Below are 18,074 nucleotides of genomic sequence, written 5' to 3'. Positions count from 1 at the left end.
TGTGTGTGTGTGTGTGTGTGTGTGTGTGTGTGTGTGTGTGTGTGCGTGTGTGTGTGTGCGTGTGCGTGTGTGTGTTTGCGTGATCATGTATGCGTTTCCATCAACAAAACATGAGGAGGAACCTTTGCCGCCCCTGTGTTTATCTTATATGATTGGACACATTAAACTCTGTTTATTACTACATATACTACTCCCTCCAGAGGGAGCTGTACAAAGTCTGATAAATTTCCTCACTTGTGTGAGCACTGGTTGGGGCTGCAAGTGTGCAAGGATCAGAAAATCTAGGAGGTGCATAGTTAGAACAAACTGAAAACTCTGTGGCCCATTTCTCATCTCTTAAGGCTGGCGGCTCAAGGTTATATGATATGCAGAACACATGAAGAACACCAAGTAACATGGGTTTGAACAAAAAAGTTAAGAAGTTGAAAAGGCTTAATAAAAACATTATTTCAATATTGATGGACATAGCTCTTTTACATTCTTGTGTGACGTTACTATATCGATTTAGAAAACCCTTCATTACAACTTCATTACAACCCATTGTTCAACAGCATGTTCGACACTTGATGTCGTCTTTCCCTTTCATTTGTCACCTGTGCGTATAATTATGCTTATGAATTCTGATAGAACATATAAGAATATATAAGTGGGGATCATATTTTTGTGCACTTTTCAAGTAAAAAAAAGTCCCAAATAAACTACATACCACTTAAAGCTGATTTCTTCTATTCCGAGGGATCACATTTCTTCTCCTGTAACAAAAAATACATAAATAAATGATAATAAGAATAAAATTACACAGCTGTAGAATTCATAGGGAGGGGTTTTGAATGTGTTCAACTGCAATCATTAAGCTTACAAAAAATTGACTCTTTTTTTAAAACTTTGACAAAAAAGTATTTTTTTCCCTTTAACCTACTGCAGTTAGCGTGCAAGTAAAATACATCAAACTTCACAAACACGCTACGTACTGAGTTTCGCTTCTATCTAGTGTGATCGCTCCCGCTCGCTCTGTTTGATCAAGAGCAGGGGGAAGAGAGAAAGTGGTATAGAGAGCGAGAGAGAGAGAGGAAAAATGAGCCTGCCAGTGGTTAATTGAGCATACAGATTCCTAATGTGTCAGGCGGTGGCCTTGCAGATGAGGGATGGCACTTTTTTACGATGCATCTTCCTTTGTTTCCTCTTTAAGGCTAATGAAGTCAGCCTTCCAGTCGCCACCTGGGCCGGACGTTCAGACACTAGAGACAGTTTCACATCCCCATTCACAAAGTCTAGCGGCGAATCGTCATCTCCGACACCCTCTCCACCCCTACCCCCAACCCTCAGCCAGCCGGAAGGTAAATACACGCACATGCAGCAACACATAGAATGAAGGACTCAATTTTGGCATGCTCATACACACTGCTCCAACTATATATTAAAAAATGCATGCACATACGCACTAGTCAGGCTTATTAGTTGGACTTTTGTGATAAACTCACACTGTAGGCCAGCATTTGCAGCATATTCATTATCAAGGCTGCAGACCTGTTTATTTTTACTGTCTCAAAACAGCAAGCATCCATTATCCAAAGATTTTTTTTGTCTCTCTTGCTTGTCTTTTCTTTTTTTTCCCTACATGCCTTTAGGTCACCCACTAATGAGCTTAACACTGAGGAAACGTGGAAGCGATTAGATGAGGCTTGGCTGTTTGAACAATGGGGTGATGATATTGTACCTTATGATTACAAGCATTTATATCAACAGAAACAGGGGAGGAGAAACAAGACAGGCGAGAAACTCTGTAGATTTCCATGTGCACGCACGGCTGGGTGACTTTACATGGCTTTCAGTGTTTGCAAGCAACTAGTTATTGATGATCTCAGTTGTTGGCAGCCTCCGATTCCCTCCTTATCCTTGATCTGCTTTAGCAAGTTAGGCCTAAACCTCCCTTAGTGCCACTTTTTCTCTTTGCCGTGGCAACCCAGGCCAAGTAGCTCTGGTCACCCAAACATGTTCAAGGTGCTCCATGGCCATATGTTTGCTCACTGGGGAGCGAAGTGGGGAAGAGCTGGACTGTATGACCTTCACCCAGGTTGAGCAATGAATACTCTAGGCTCTGCTCACTTGGGTTCATGCCAGGTGAACACAGTAGTCGAGCATCCCAGACATGCAACTGGATCCCAGCAAGAATTTCACCGTACAAGAGGTGGAAAAACAAAAGGGTGTAACTGTTGGGAACTGTTAGGAGCAGAAGCTCAAAGTGGTGTTTACAGGGTGATGTACATTAAAAAAAGGCTAAATTGTTTTGTCTTTTTAAAGATGTTTGCATATAGTTAGATCATATATAAAGGGTTGGATTGTTAAGACTTTACCAAATTCAGAGGACATCCTGTCCTGATATGTCACAACACCAATCTTAGCACGGAAACTGCAGACAAACTGGTCATAGTGCAGCATTTGCTCTAAGTCCAACTCCAACTTCCATTTTTCAGGTTGTTTCATTATTTGATATCAATTCCCCGTTTAGAAATATTCAGCTCTGGCAATTTCCAGAAACGCTGTGGCAGAAATGCCTCACACAGTAGCAGTAGTTCCCTGTTTTAGTTCTCTTGGGTGACAGGCAAAAGTGTTGTGGTTTTACAAGCACTGCGTCAAGATTCTAAAAATAATCTGTGACTTTTTCTTTCAGTCGCGGCATTTTCACTATTACAATTATATGGCAGTTTTTAAATGACTGTATCTAGTTCAATTGATTTTAATAACAAATGTCAGAACAATATATATATTTATTTATTATTATATGTGTAACTGAAAAAGTGTTTATCACAGTTTGTCATCCTTCTATATATAACATGTTTATACATTTCGTGTATGCTTAAAATCCACAGTAATTAAATGTCATTGTTCCCCAGTGGCCTTCCCTTACATCATTTCTACGCATTGCTTCGTTTTAACCTCTTTAACACGTACAACCTCTTGAATTATTCCATCTGCATGGGTGCAAAGTAAGCAACAGATTAAACCTGAGCTGATAACTCAAAATGTCGGCATAGTTGAGTCAACAAGGGACCTTTATGGGAAGGGAAAGGGCTGAAGGAAAATGCCATTACTCTCCAGATAATTTAAACATGTGTTGGCATTTATCTTGGTGGTCCATGTCCGAACACTAATGACAAACTCTTGTTATTAGTGGACTGAATCAAAGCCAAAGGCATGCCCACCCAAAACTTTAATCCCTTAATGTTCCCCACTCTCTAATTTGGTATTACAAAAAATTATGCTCAATTCATAGGTACAGCATTTCTTCAAAGTAAGTATAAATAGAGTGTAACAAAACACATATTTGACATGGTTTGGTGTTTTTTTTTTCTTCGTTCTTTTTTACATCTCTCTTTCTGTCTTTCCATCATGGTCGTTCACCACCAAACTTTGTTTTCGTGGGAAGATTAAATATTTCTGCTTGAGAAAACCCTTTAAACTATGAAATGACTGCTGTCACTGACACACAGAACCCCCATCTGTACACACACACACACATCACGCTCCCCTGATTTTGGATGGATAGATGGTTGGGGGGGGGGGGGGGGGGCAGAAATATATAATCTCCTGAAAAGAATGAGGCCCTCTGGGATTTTGTCAAAGTGGCCCCTCTCTGCACCAGGATTGGAAGAGAGCGGGGAGGGAGTGCTGGTGGTGTTCTTGCTTGGGTGGGAGGTGGGGAGTGGGGGGCTAAAACATGGCCACTCCACACTGTAACCTGAGCCAGAAGGGGGCCAATCTGTCAAATAATTAGCTGTTGCCCGGCACAAAGGTTTTATTTGCAGGAATTTCATCGAGGCAGGATTGAATAATATGTCTGTGTATTGTGCGGGGTCATGGGAACATCATCTCTTACTGGTGGGCCATAAAAGACGGCTAAATGATAATGAGAAAAGGCTCTGGTAATTCAATTCCTCAAGCGTTGGTTTCCATCCTTTTTCCTCCCCCACCCCTCCTCTCTTCCTTTCTCGCTGTCTTTCTGTCCTTTTTTTCTCTGCCCGGCTAATTGCGGAACTTCATGTTGATGTTGAAGTGGCTTTATTCAGTGTGCATGAAAACACGCACACAGTGTGCTTTAGCTGCAAAGAAAGAAGATGCTTTTAGATCATTTTTTTATTCACTCCACTCTTATTGATTTTTATGTAGTATAGAGTTCATGAAAGACTAACTAAATATACAGGATTTTCCTCTCCAAGATCTAAAGCTTTGTCATGCGAACAGTGGAAAATAATAAATGAATGGGCATGCACATATACAAACATAACAGAAGCTATCAGAGAACAGATTTAAATGCATTTGATATTTTGCTGGTAAAATACAAATAAATAGATAATAAGTTGGATATGCTTCCCACTCCCAAACCCACTGGCTCAGTTGTCTTTTTGTACACTGACCTCTGACATCTGAGAGCAGCCGACCAGGAAGTGGATAGTGTTAAAAGGGATTGATTGGTTTGTGGTCTATAGATGATTGTTTATATCATTCCATACTGGAGGTTTGACCTTTGGCGACCCTTCTGTGGACCAATCCGCTGAGAGCCATGACCTGTATCCATTTGCAACGGCGCTAATTAGCTTTGACGGGTCTGGGTTTGCGTCGGGGTTGTAAAATGAAGCCCTGCAGTGCCCTGATTGAAGAAAGACCCGGCTACTCCACTTTGGGCCCACCATTTCCTCCCGCCAAATGTCAAACACATTAAACTTAATGTACCAGCAAATCTTACTCAATTATTTGTATGTTGTTGAGGTGTGTGTGTGTGTTTGCGCGCCCGTGTGGTGCCGCTAAATGGCGTTCATATGTCAGTGTATGTTCAGCTGTCTGAACACACTCAAGCATGCTGGTGTTTACATGTAAGCGGGGAGCGACAGAGTAGGAGACAGAGAGTTTGCTGTTTCACTGGCACGTCCATGTGGGATGAGGTTACACATCCTGCGACGCACTGCAGAGTGATGAGGAAACTTGCTTTTAAGTAAAATAATTGGTTTATTGCATCCTGTGATCTGGCTAATTGTAATGAAAGCAAGCTTACAATTTTCCAATTATAATTCTATGTCGATTCTGTTCCTCTCTAATAAAGAGGAGCACTGATGCAAAACAAAATGCCAGGACTCCATTTCCTGCTTGTGCCTTAGAGCTATTCAGAGATGAGGGATGTACACACCCTCCAAATATCAGCCCCAATACCCCACATAAAGCATCCGACTGACGAATGAGAGCAATACTAGCGTGAGGAAAGTGTTTCCGTGTACAGCACACTTTCACAAATCAAATACAGACATTTTTTGGGGGGAAAAAAGAAAAGAAATCATTTAAATTTCAGTATAAAATAATGCATTATACATTAACAAAGTATGTAGCGCAAAATGATTGGATCATGTGACAATGTGCTACTTTTTTTGTTACTCGTCACCTAACTGACACGAGTCACTCTTTGTGCCTCTGACAAATCATCGGATAAAAATCTCCTCCCCTCACAGTCGTCGCCCCTCTCTCCCTGCTCCTCCTCCACACGGACAAGCGCACTTGTGCCTCTCGGTATCAGTCACTCATATGTCTCTCCACCCGGCCTGTCAGTCTCCTACTAAATTCCCTGGATCACAGTACATCTGACAGTATTTCATCTCGGATTTGAGGATAAGTGAGAGGATTTCAGTTCAAGCTGGGAGCTTAGCATGAAAATTCCGCTCAGTGTGAAAAGCTAGGCGTTTACACGATGTGGGAGCCCTCCAGTACCCCCCTGTTTTTTCCTCCTATACTATACCCTCTCTCTCTCTTTCCCTTGCTCTCTGTTGTTGATTTAGCTGTGAGTGGCTGCCTGACACAACACTGGGTAACTCCTCAAGGAGCTAAATACAGCTAACCCTGTTGCATAGTTATTCTATCCCTGGACTCCGAGGGGAAAAGAAAAAGGATGTATTTTAATTAAGCAAAACCCAGGGGCTTCAGTATTACTCTGGCCACACTGGGGGAAGACAGTGAGATGAAAAAAAGAAAGAATAATGTGTCAGGAAATAAACTGCAAGGTTTAAAGGTGCAGAAATCCAGGGGGTGGGTGGCAGGAGGAATTCTTACATTATCAGCTTTGATTTGACACGTTTTGAGTCTAAAACACTCGTTTTAGAAAATGGTTTATAAAAAAATATAAACCTGCAATTTTTGTGAGACAGTATATCTTCTCTTTCTTTTCCACACGTGAACATTCCGGCGCCGTTTTTTTGCACCAGATTAGCATTTGCGCTCTGAATTTTGTGAACTGTTCAAAACTCAAATATGAAGCGATTCAGCTAATTTCCTGCAAGAAAAAATCGACCAGACGACACGCGATTTAAAACACATTTTCAAAGATGATGTTACCCGTCGTCTTGCGTATAATCTCATTTAAATATAATTACAGTAATTACACTAATGCCTTCAAATTTCTGTGAAACGATCTCGTTAGCATGGGAGGGCTGCTCATGAGCTGACTTGAGTGTTGTACTCCTGCGTGTGTGTGGGTGCCAGATTTTGCTGCAGCATACATGTCTAACAGACTCTAATAACAGATGAAAGGAGAGCGTGGACCCCCTCCACCTCAACACGCACAAACACACATATTCTGCAGCCTAGGTTAACCCTGGAAATAAAGAAATAAAGGCAATACATGGAGAACCTGAGGAGAATCTTGAATGTCAGTTGCTGGTAGGAAAGATGGATTGCCTGAATTCTCCACCAATCACCAAACAACACATTGGCTGCAGCATTGATTGATGAAGTATTTAAGTCGTCAATCTCACATCACCTGCTTTTCTTTTCTCTCGTTCAGCCAAACGGCTTCAGAAAAGCTATGCTGTGTCTGCACGAACCCTGACCAACGGAAAGCGTCAAGGGTTTCTTTGAATTTCAAAAAAACAAAAAAAACAACCCAAAAAAGGACTGGTGGTGAGGCCAAAATTTGGACAAACTTAATAGTTCGCAAAGAGACTGGGCTGAGCTGTAACATTTGTTGCAACCTACGCACTCACACAGTCACAATATGGAGAGAGTACCACTCCCAGTATTGAAGCAGTCCTTTTCTACACTGCAGATCATGCAAGCTCCACTGCTCTCACAGTGCTGTGGAAGAGGCTGCAGTGTATATAACTCAGTCCAATATTATTGATGACAAATCATGATTAACAATAACAATATTGATAAAAATGGTACATTAGCCCTCACCTCTGACCTTATTTGCGGACCTCTTTGTACTATATGATGTATTGAATTTCAAAATCATGCTTGAGTACACTTTGCTTTTAAAAAAGGAGGTGTCACGATAATGTGTTGACAGTACATTGGAGAGCATATACAGAACCACTGTTTTCTTGGAGTTACCCTGAAGACGCCATTGATCTGCCAGTTAACCTATTCTCCTGCAGTAGTTCAGCAGCAAAACCTAGGAGGAAAGCATCCCCCCCTTGCCACCACCTCCACCACCACCACCACCACTCCACCTGGGCCATTGTTTCCCTTCCCTAATATGATACCCCCTGAAGGTTCTCCACAGACCTCATTTCTAATCAATGCATGTGGTTGGTGGGATCATCCTGTCTCTGCAAATTAATGACTTCACTTTTTTCTGTGGTTTCATTCCATCGATTTGTTTTATTAGCCCATTGATCTCCAAGCACCTCCTCCCCACCTAACCCAGCCCCAACCCTCTGCTTCTTCTTTACTTATCAATATGAGAGCTGATTGCATCACTTCTGGAAAAAAAAAGTGCTTCCTTCATCATGACGATGACGGAAACAAATATGTAGATTTGTGTGAGGTGTTTTTTTTGGTGATTGTACTTACTCTCTGTAAGTGCTTAATTGATTGACTTGTCCATAAAAGGTTCAATATATGTTATTTTCTCTCATGTTTTCTGTGAACATATGAGTCTCCAGGTTAAACTAATCTAGTTTCATTAGTTTAATACAACTGTCATGGTCTAAATCACTCAGACATTCATCTGGTCAGGGCTCGCTGGTCTTATTAACAGCCATATCTAACGCTCTCCTCTATAATTCCCTTTGAGATCTGAACAAAAGGATAGGAAGTGCTTTACTCTGACAAGTCAGACTTGACTTCACAGGAGGAATTACAGCTTTTCATTTTCTGTCACTGGAGCGTTTTAGTGAGGTGCCCCACTACCATAACGATGTTCTTTCTCTCTTGTTTTATGACTTGAGCCACGCACAAAGAGTTGATTCACAGTAATCACTTATGAAAACACAAATGCCCGTGTGTGTATGTAAGCGACAACCGCAAAAGTACACACACTATATATTCAAATACTGAGAGAAATATAGTCAGCGCCATTTGTGCCAGACACAAAAAATTACACCCTCAAGTCGAACAAAAACACACAAATTCCCAGAAGGGAAACAAAATTCAAATGTGTGGTCAGTCGAGTTAGCCCCGGTGTCCATTATTGCTTCTGTCGGAATCCATTAGGATAAACACAGTTTACATTCTCTGGACAACCGCAGTAGCATGTTGTCCTCTCACATGTGGCAGCCATATTACTTCTGTCCTTCCCAAGCCATCAGATAGTGGCACATGCCATCTAGGAAATAAAACCTCAAGTAATGCTAAAGGCTGTAAAATTTTGGACTCCATTAATCATCTCTTTTCCTCTCTCACTTGAAAAAAAACCCCAAAAAAACCCCAGAAAAACTCACCGTATTTTATTTTGGCTCTGAAAATAAATCAATATCTAGAGAATGTCCGTGTTCAAAGATGAGAGAGCGACTATCAAGCACCCAGCTCTCTCGACCAAAGTGCATGTTTATCCAGCTTGTGGGAATTCCTGTTCCTCAGGATGGATCTGGAGTAGTCATGATTGGCGATGTTCCCGTCCCACCCTGGCTGGCCCTTTCATGAAAACCGTATCCAACACAGAAGACTGCTCACTTTTCCTCAGCTCACAGATATTACACTTTTAAACTGGCAGCAGGAGATATTGCTACTGAGTTTACACTACAAAAGAAAATGGATATGATCCCTGACAAACACATTCACATCTGCACATGCGGTTATTCAGAGTGAACATATGTGACACATCAGACTGTCGTAGCTTTGCATGCAAGTGAACCAGCAAGACTTAGAGTCAGCAAAAGTCTCTGCTGCTTTTGCCTTTTATTTTCTTCTACAGATCTATAATTCCACATCCTCAAGTAATTCTTTACCTTCACCCCTTCAAAAATCCTCTTTCAGTAAAGCTCATCAAAATTGCACTCTCTTTCCACACTACAGCAAGTCTACACTGTGACCTTCACAAAGCAATAACTGCCAGCATGATAGATACACTGTATACACAAAGCATTTACATATGTTTGTCTGAACACGCCTTTATAATGTTTATGTTATCTTTATAATAATTTTACCTCTACGCTAGGCCTGCGATTTGAGTCATAAAGAATCATCTAAGCAAACAGATAGGTAAGTTTAGATAGGGTTAGCTGCTACTACATCCCTGCATCTCCTGTCTTTACGTCTTTACATAAATCCTTTCAGGGCTTCTGGCAGCAGTTTCCTGCTCTTTCATCTGGCTCCCTTGTGGTAGGACTATTAGCCCGGCCTGTTTACCTGCAAGTGTTTGGAAGGCAGCTGGCTTTGGACGCTCAGTGCCTGCATAGGGCCAGGGGCTGCTGGGACCTGGGAACGCTGGCACCAAATACCGATGGGTAATTAGACCTTCATTCGAGAGCGAATGTGGCAAGCATTAGACACAAGGCTCTTTCCGGTTCAATTCATATCTCCATCCTGCCTTCCTTTCCCTTCTAACAACCATGCACCATCCTCTTTTTTTTTTCTTTTTCCGGTCTTACACAATCCATAATGGCAGGCCAGTATTTTAATGTATGTTAGAGCAGGAAAAAAAGATCAGCAAGAGGTCAGCAAGTGATCAGTATCAGGTAAGTATATAATTTTTATATAAATCTCTAAGACAATCATTTTGAAAAGAAAGGGACATGTGGGGCAGTGGGGAAATTAAAAGCAATAGTCTAACGTCACTTGAATTTTGAGTTTTAATTGCTTAAACACTACAAAATATTTGAATTACATGGAGAATCTATCATGAAAAATCTTAAGTGTCTGTGCGCTTCTTAGGTCCTTTCTGGGAATGAGATCTTTATGCTTAAAAATGAAACCAGGGCAGACATGTGCAATAATAAAAGCAGAAGTGTAGCTGAAGTACCAACCTTCTCAAAAAAAAAACATTCTCAATAAAAGAATAAATAAGTAAATAAGCACAAAACCAGACAACAAATTTTAAAAAAGGGTAGATACATACATACAGTACATCATACAATTTCTTTCATTTCAAGAACACTTTTAATTCACGCTGTCAGCTTAATCCATTTTTATGTGGGTCTTTTTTGTGGCATTTAGCAGTTTCCTTCACTTGTGAGAAACATGACAGTGGTTGTTTCTCATGTGAGAGGAAAACTATTGAGAGGCCCCTTCTAGTTTTGCGGTGAAAGGTGACATAACCCATAATTCCACTAAAACCACAATGTTCTTTTATCAGATGTTCCTCTCTGATACTGTGAGGGTGGTTCACATGATGCTAACCAAAGGACTGAACTTCAGAAAATGCACAAAGGTACTTATGTTCAAGTCATTATGTGGGGCATTAGAAAATAGGCAACCTAGCAGGTAAAGTATAATATAGATGAAATCATAAAATTTTAAGCAAGTTATTCAAGAAGCCTGTTCGCTCTACTTCTCAATCTTTAAGTGGTTGGCCAGTGTAGCTAATACAGTTTGTGAGTGTGAATTATTAACTTACTGTGTAAAGGCAGCAGTTAATTTGTTATATTAGATTTATCTGGGGTTTTTTTTGCAAATGGTTTAACAGAATAAAAGATAATGCTGAAGTTCAAAAGCACACACTGGTGCCTGCTAACAATGGCTAGCTACTGACACAGCTAGCAGTCAAAGGTAACTTGTTTAGCTCCCTCTAAACAAAAATATTTGATATTACACTATTTTTTACAAAAGGAGTGACTGTAAGTGTGTCAGTGTCATTTTTAAGTCATTGTGTTATCTGTTATTTTACAGTAAAACTGATTTAATCTATTTAGTCTCATAAATGCTAACATTGTGCTAGCACTTTTATACTGAATATCCATTTACGTATATACGAAAGGACAGCCTCCCTCAATGGCATCCATTATCAAAAGATAACTACAAAAAATATGAGAAGCCTTGTTATAACAGGGCAGTAGCTTACATCAGTGTAAAAGAAGCAGCTGGTTATCAGACAAGGTAGAGACAAGCAGGGGCTTGACCCAAGATGCAACATCCCAGACAAAACATGCTGTGCAGGCTCCTCACAAGGTTAAGCTACTTTATACCGTGAAACTACAAATTTAAAGTGTTATCATCTACTTTTATTTAAAAATCCCCCCAAAAAGATTACCTAGGCTACGTTTGTGCTTACATCTGACTTATGCGGTGTCACTGGATATATTGCTGTGTCACTACAATTGCATTATAATGCTGCTGCTTCTGCTGTTGGCACCTTGTTGCAATAGAATCACACTTTGAATTAGGTTGTGTGTCATCACTGACAGCAGCTCATTGGAAAAGAAGGATGGAAATGCCCTGCATTCACCCTTATAAATGCTGCTGCCCACACGCATCAATAAAACCTTATTCAGTATTTTTTTTCCTGTTTCACCAAAAATAATATTATTGCAAATTTTATTGAAATTTTGTAATATAGTTTTGAGACCCCCACCCCTAATTACAACAAAACAAGCTCCATTCACTTATATCTCATGGGCGCCCCCTAGAAAACTGGAAGTTATAGAACTTGGAGTTAAATATCTCTGGTGTCACAAAGCCTGCGACTTGTAATTTATCGGGTGGTGACATCTCCAAACCAAGGAAACAATAATATAAAATAAAATGAGACATAAAATTAAAGTTGAATTTAAAAAAGATGAATTGAAATATTATAATAACACATATCCAATAAAATAAAATCTTTTTTTATATTTAATTCATTTAATTAATACTGTGACACATACGTGTGTCACAGTATTAATTATTATTACACAGTATAGCTGATATACGTATATATCAGCTATTTAAATTCTGCTGATTAGAAACTGATTCCCTGAGTCCTTGTGTTACAGGTAAAGGGCTGTGAATAGCTGACAGGCTACTCTCTGCTCTACATGAATTGAATCTGAAGGCTGGGAAGGATGCAGCTTTTAGCGGTCAGGGAAAAACACTGGGTCCAAATTAGCATAAACAGGAGCACAAAAGAAACAGGGGATAAGAGCGAAACAGAAAACAGTGTTGTCAATAGGACCCCCCAGTGAGGAATTTCAATTTCATATATCTAATTATCCCTGTCAGATAGAAAGAAGTGACAAAAAGCTGTCTTTGTTCTCTGTCTTTATCTCCCGCATCTCTCTCAATTAATTTCAGCATACGAATATGACTAATTGTCTCTCTGCAGCTCTGAAGCCACATAAATAATAATTTCGACCCATGTTTGAGGGAGGGGTGGGATGTTCGTGCTTCGGTTTATGATATTTGGACACAATGGTTTGTGCATAATTCAGGTGATCACGTTAGCAGGCCGATCCAACCTCTCTGTAGACATCACCCTCTGCCCCACAGTCTTGTAGTCCGCATAATACCTCTATACTTTCCCTCTTTTGTAAACAAAAGCGTTATGTCTCTCATTTCTGTCACTGGGCTTGTTTCTTTGTTTAGAGTGGTGATATTAGCATCATAATCAGACAGAAAGAAAGAGGCGGCAGTGATGGTTGATTTATGCATGGTTTATGAGGAGAGACCAGCTAAACCAGTCAGCATCTGCTATGAATTTTCCAACATGTTTAGGTTTAGACATTCATGTTATAACTGAGTGATTTCAACATATAGTACTTTAGTAACTGATCTCTTTTCATTGGTTTATTTTCAAACTTGGGTGCTTTCAGTTATAGGCCTTTTTTTTTTACTGTTTATATTGTAATTACAAGAAGCACTCAAACTGCTCTTACAACTTTTTCCCTTCATCCAAATTTCTATACCCTTAAAGTATTGCACTTTGGTTTGTGACTCTGATGACTGTATAATTAATTGATATCCTATTCACTCTAAGAGACCTTGTCATTTCCCTCGTATCAAGCAAACAAAAAAAATATATCAAGTGAGGACGAAGGACGAAAATATGCGCTCGTGAAAAGATGTTTTATCACTTACTGACACTGACATAAAAAGCTCTTGAAGGATGGCGCTGAAGTGATGACATTTGTTTATTCACTCAAATGTGCCTAAAAAACAATCAGCACAACCTAAACACAATGAGCCAAACATCTGAAACCCGTCTAAACAAAGCGGCAGTCGAGCCTGTGCACTCCAACCATAAAACATACTCAGTCATTCACTCAAAGTGAGAGAGGGAGGGCAGCGAGGAGGGGGAGCGGGGGGGATGGTATTGTTACATTTCATTAGACACATTCCTTCTCTGTGGACTCTTGACCAGTTGCCATGGCAGTTCAGCTGACCACATTTCATATCAACTTCTCTTTCTCTCGGTCTCTAAGTCTTTCTTCCTTTGTTCTTTGTTTTATTTCGGTTTTAAACCAAGTGATTTTAATGACACTGCTCTCTTCAATACAACAGTATATTCAAGACATTATAAGAGATAGATTTGGCACTCAAGACTCCATTGCAACAGCAAAGATAATGGTAGAAATATAACTTCCATGAAATCAAAAAAGCTTTTTAAAACTTTGTTTTTGAGGCATAACGGGTTGTAACTAGCATCTAGAAAAACTTCAATTCAATAAATATTAAAATGCCAACAAGGTTTGACTCGTTAAGTCGTTAAGAGCCAGTCACACAGACCTAGAGTCCAGTCAGCAAATGTGGCAAACACTGTTTGTGGGGGGAAAATATGTCTTCCCCAACCAGGTGTGGGTGGCTGCTGGAGGTTGTTGGCAGTCGCTATGAAATCAATTGCTAAAGCCCTATTCAGGTGACCTGTAGTTACCAGATGGGTTACTGGTCTTGAAGGAAAAGAGTTTTACAACTGTTGATGAGTGGTTGCTGGAGGTGGCTGGCAGTTGCCAGTATGAAATTGGTTGCAAAGAGATAAATGGTGCAGCATTAAAACCTCCTTGGGATTGTTTTGGTCACTAGCAGGTTGCTGTGGTTGCCATCAGTTTGCATGGATGAGGCCAACTTGTCTGCAAACACTAATAAACTATTTGCCAAGGGGTAGTGAAAAGTGCTAGGCAGAGAGGAAATGGAGAATATTTGCTTTAAAAATAAATGTTGCACCTTACCGTTGCGATAAAATATTGCATCAATAAGGCACAACTTTTACTTTGAAAGTGAATGTTCTCCACTTCCACTTGGCATTACCCTTCTTCAAATTTCTGTACAGCTTGGAGATTAGATGGTTAAGGTTTAGAGGAAATTCACTGTCTTACATGCAAATTGCGAATGATCATGCCAATCTGCAACCAAATAAATCATAGATTTTTGGAGGTTTTTTGGGGTAGCTACGCTCTTTGTGACCAATTTCACCTTGTAAGAGCTAGCAAAGTCCAGTAAAGGCTAGCAAAGTCCAGACACCATTTGCCAACCAGTCAGTGAACTGAGCTTGCCAGGAGGTTGCTTGTTGGTTTCTACTCTAGGGACTAAGCCATTTTGATTCAAGATGAACGGCTGAAATATTTGTGGTTCTGCTTAAATGCAAATAAGATTTGCAGATCTGTGGGAATATTTATATCTCCAGTATTCAGCAAACAGCCAAAATGACATATTATGACATTCTGCTTACAGGTAGGTGAAAACCTTTAGTTACCTATAGTTAAGCGTCATCGGCAGAGAGATGACACTCTCGGTTATTCGGCAGCTACTTTCAAAGAATTAACCAAAAATGAACAGCAGAACCAGTAAACTGCTATGACAATGGTGCTACACTGATTCAGCAGTTTCAAATCTGCTGTAGCTTCATCTGCTTGAGAGCACCCCAAAGATGTAGGCAAGTGTACTTACCAATTTGTTGAGCTTACTGTATCCATAATGTGATTAGCAAGGCAATTGTTCAAGAGCGTTTTTAGGATAAGTCACATGTTGATCGTGTCTGCACACTTTTCCACATGCCACACACCTGTGGGGTAAAGCAAAATGGAAACTTTATTTTGGAGCATAATATTCACAATTTAATAATAAGAAAGTAATAATAAAGACAGCTTTATGTTACATTACAGTGAAAAATAATACTGAAAATGAAACAAGTGGTTTGAAAAAATATCTCGTAGGTAGCACTTTTCTATTAAACTTTGCTTTAACACAACATCCAGGCAGGCAGCTTTCTTTCTCAACATTTGCATATTTTGATGAGTCAACATCCTGAATCAAAAAAAGTGCCACCAATAAAAGTGTAACACTATGCAAAAATCCTTCAGGACGAAGGTCATTATTGACACCTGATGTAGCTAAACCCGAAAATGGAACTGAGTCGCATTCATATTAACAAAATGCAACCTGTCATTCAAATCCAGGGGCACAGTTAGTCCAACTTTCCAAGCACCCATTAATTAGCATTTTTCCATCAACAGTCAAGTGTTTGCTAAAAAAAAAAGGGGGGGAAAGGACGATAACAGAGGGAGACGAAATTAATTTGCATTCAGTGTATAAATAGTTCCAGGACAAGGGCTGTTAAGTTTGAAATTAACATGTAAACAGTTGGAAAGTCTGCCCTGCTACTCCCTATCCCCTTCTCCTTAACCCCCACCTCTGGTTCCCTTTTAGCGCCTTGATAAATATACATAAAGCCCCACACAAAGACCGCCTTGTTCCTTCAAATGGGCTACTTTTTAATGGAGACATATATTTCCAGGATTATATCAGCATTCAGTTGCAAATTTTGAGTTTTTAATACTCCAGTTGGGACAGTCTATGAATAAGAGTATCATTTGAATGCAAGGGAACACCTGGTGCTGAGGGGCTGGGCTTGGAGGGGGTTTTGAGCTGACCTGGTGACAGTGCCAAAGCTTCACTTGTTCCCAGAGTTTGCATTCAGATTCTCCCAGACTCGGTCATCGCTATGATACTGTAGAGTGCACATTTAAAGTTATTCTCCTGTCTTTTAGATGCCAAAGACATGGCGCGATGACGGCTGCTACATTTGAAGTTGGAAGCGTGAACAGTGTGAGCTCAAAAAGTTGGAAACTCTTAAAGTGGAATTATCCAATATTGCCACGCAGCAGCTGAGAATTTCTTTTATTTCTGAAGTAGTGTTTTCAGTGCCGCGATCTGTCGTACAACTATATATTAACTACATTTTTGCTTATGAACCTTTGAAAATCATCATTATTATTTTACCTTTGCAAACACCTGCTGCTTCTGGTTTATGCCGATTGGTTAAAACACAAACAAGAACTCTGAATTCAAAACTGTTACGAGAAAACAAAGGGGAAATTTTAAAAAAAACTTTCAGCTGTGCTTTTTTTGTTGTACATTACTTGGCTGCATGAGAACAGAAAGAGGTGAGGGGGAAGGTGGTGGTGGTGTGGGGGGGCTGTTTGGAGGAGGAGAGAGGCAGGGGTACAGGGTCTATTCGTATGCACCCCACATCCACTCAACACACAATCAGGCCTGTATTGCGTTTTGCAAATTTATACCCAGGATGTTGGTTTAGAGTGTTTCCCTGAAAAAAAGAAAAGGAGAAGGATTTTTTTTTTCAAGTAAGTGTCTGCTTTCATGAGCAAGAGTGATTGAGGCACACAAACAAACCTTTGTTTCCTAGCTCACAGATGCAAGGCCCGAGCTCTGATTTACACCCTACCCCAAGACACATTTCTACTTATTTTTAATACGTTGCGACTAAGACTTTATGAAAAATAGGCTTATTGAACACTCAACGTCATTTGTGGTCACCCCTCAAAAAATAAATAAATAAATAAATAAAATGGTAATGCATGAGGAAATCACACTGTTAGCAATATCCACTCCACGCTGTGTATCCACTAGCCATTCAAACCAGCCTGTCTTCTCCCTCAAAATATTTGCACAGCCTCATGTTTGCAGTGACGGGAGAGCTGTACTCATGAGAAGACAATCCATAGCGAGACGCAGGCAGTCAAAGTCAAAGGCACGGAAAGCTGAAGCGAAGGGGTACCGAAGTGTTGAAAAGTTTGACACTGATTCGATGTGAATATTCATGTTTGGGTTTTACTAAAGCAAATGTAATAAGGCCGTGCAAACACTTATATCACATGTCATCGTAAAATATCAGTTTGGCTGTATTTCTTCTACTTTCACCAAATGTTGTTTACAAAAAGAAATTGTATATTTGTGCAATACTTGCAATGTATTCTGCATCAGAGGAGTGGCGATGTCTTGACTAAATGTTTGCCACATCAAATCAATGTGTTATATTTGAGCTGAGAACACGGTCAAGTCGGTGAGGCTGCTGACAGCATGTTTACGTCAGTCCCAATTAATAATTAGTTTAATGATTTGAGCCCTTGACATGTGGCCCTCGACAAATGTGGGCAGGAAAATGCACACTCTGTGCCGTTTGCATAAATCTACCGTTTCAGCTCGAGCTGAGGGGGAAACGGAAGGACAGGAGAGAGTGAGAGAAAGCGAGAGAGCGCGCGAGAGAGAGGTGAGGGAATTATAGGACTCAGATGTGTGTGATTGGCGGTTCCCTTGGCTCCCAGGGTTAGAGAGTTCAGAGAAAAGCCGATTATTGCTCTCCCTCAGGTCAAGCCTTCATAAATAAACACGGGGAGAGCCCGAGGCACCGTGTTTTAGTATGATTAGCATATCATACAGGCTATCGACATGGTACTTATCATATTACAGCGCAGCCGTCCTCTGAGCACACGGAGGTTACATGTACGGGGCTGCTGAGCATACATCTCTGTTCATTAGAAGGCTCCTCGGGGAGAGAATAAATCATATCAGCACGTGGTTATACCAGCCCAGGCGTTTGACTCCGCCATACAGCGGATGTTAACCAGAGCCTTTAATAAGCTGGAGAAGAGCTGACAGTTAGCTTC

The 18,074-nt window shown here is 40.4% G+C and overlaps 1 long non-coding RNA gene across 2 annotated transcripts in view; it reads right to left on the bottom strand.

The window, feature by feature from the left end:
* Nucleotides 1–57: 57 nt before the first annotated feature.
* LOC102200983 (uncharacterized) overlaps nt 58–18,074 on the bottom strand; it is a 45,114-nt gene continuing 27,097 nt past the window's right edge. For both annotated transcript variants that reach the window (XR_311997.2, XR_001290499.1), the window contains 2 exons: nt 15,058–15,172; nt 58–752 (listed from right to left, as the gene is read on the bottom strand). This is a non-coding gene — a long non-coding RNA (uncharacterized LOC102200983). The remainder of the gene's footprint in view (nt 753–15,057; nt 15,173–18,074) is intronic.

The sequence above is a fragment of the Pundamilia nyererei genome, unplaced genomic scaffold, assembly GCF_000239375.1.
Source record: "Pundamilia nyererei isolate P.nyererei 1_Seehausen unplaced genomic scaffold, PunNye1.0 scaffold00129, whole genome shotgun sequence".
Taxonomy (NCBI): Eukaryota; Metazoa; Chordata; class Actinopteri; order Cichliformes; family Cichlidae; genus Pundamilia; species Pundamilia nyererei.
This window is presented reverse-complemented; position numbering and strand designations above follow the sequence as displayed.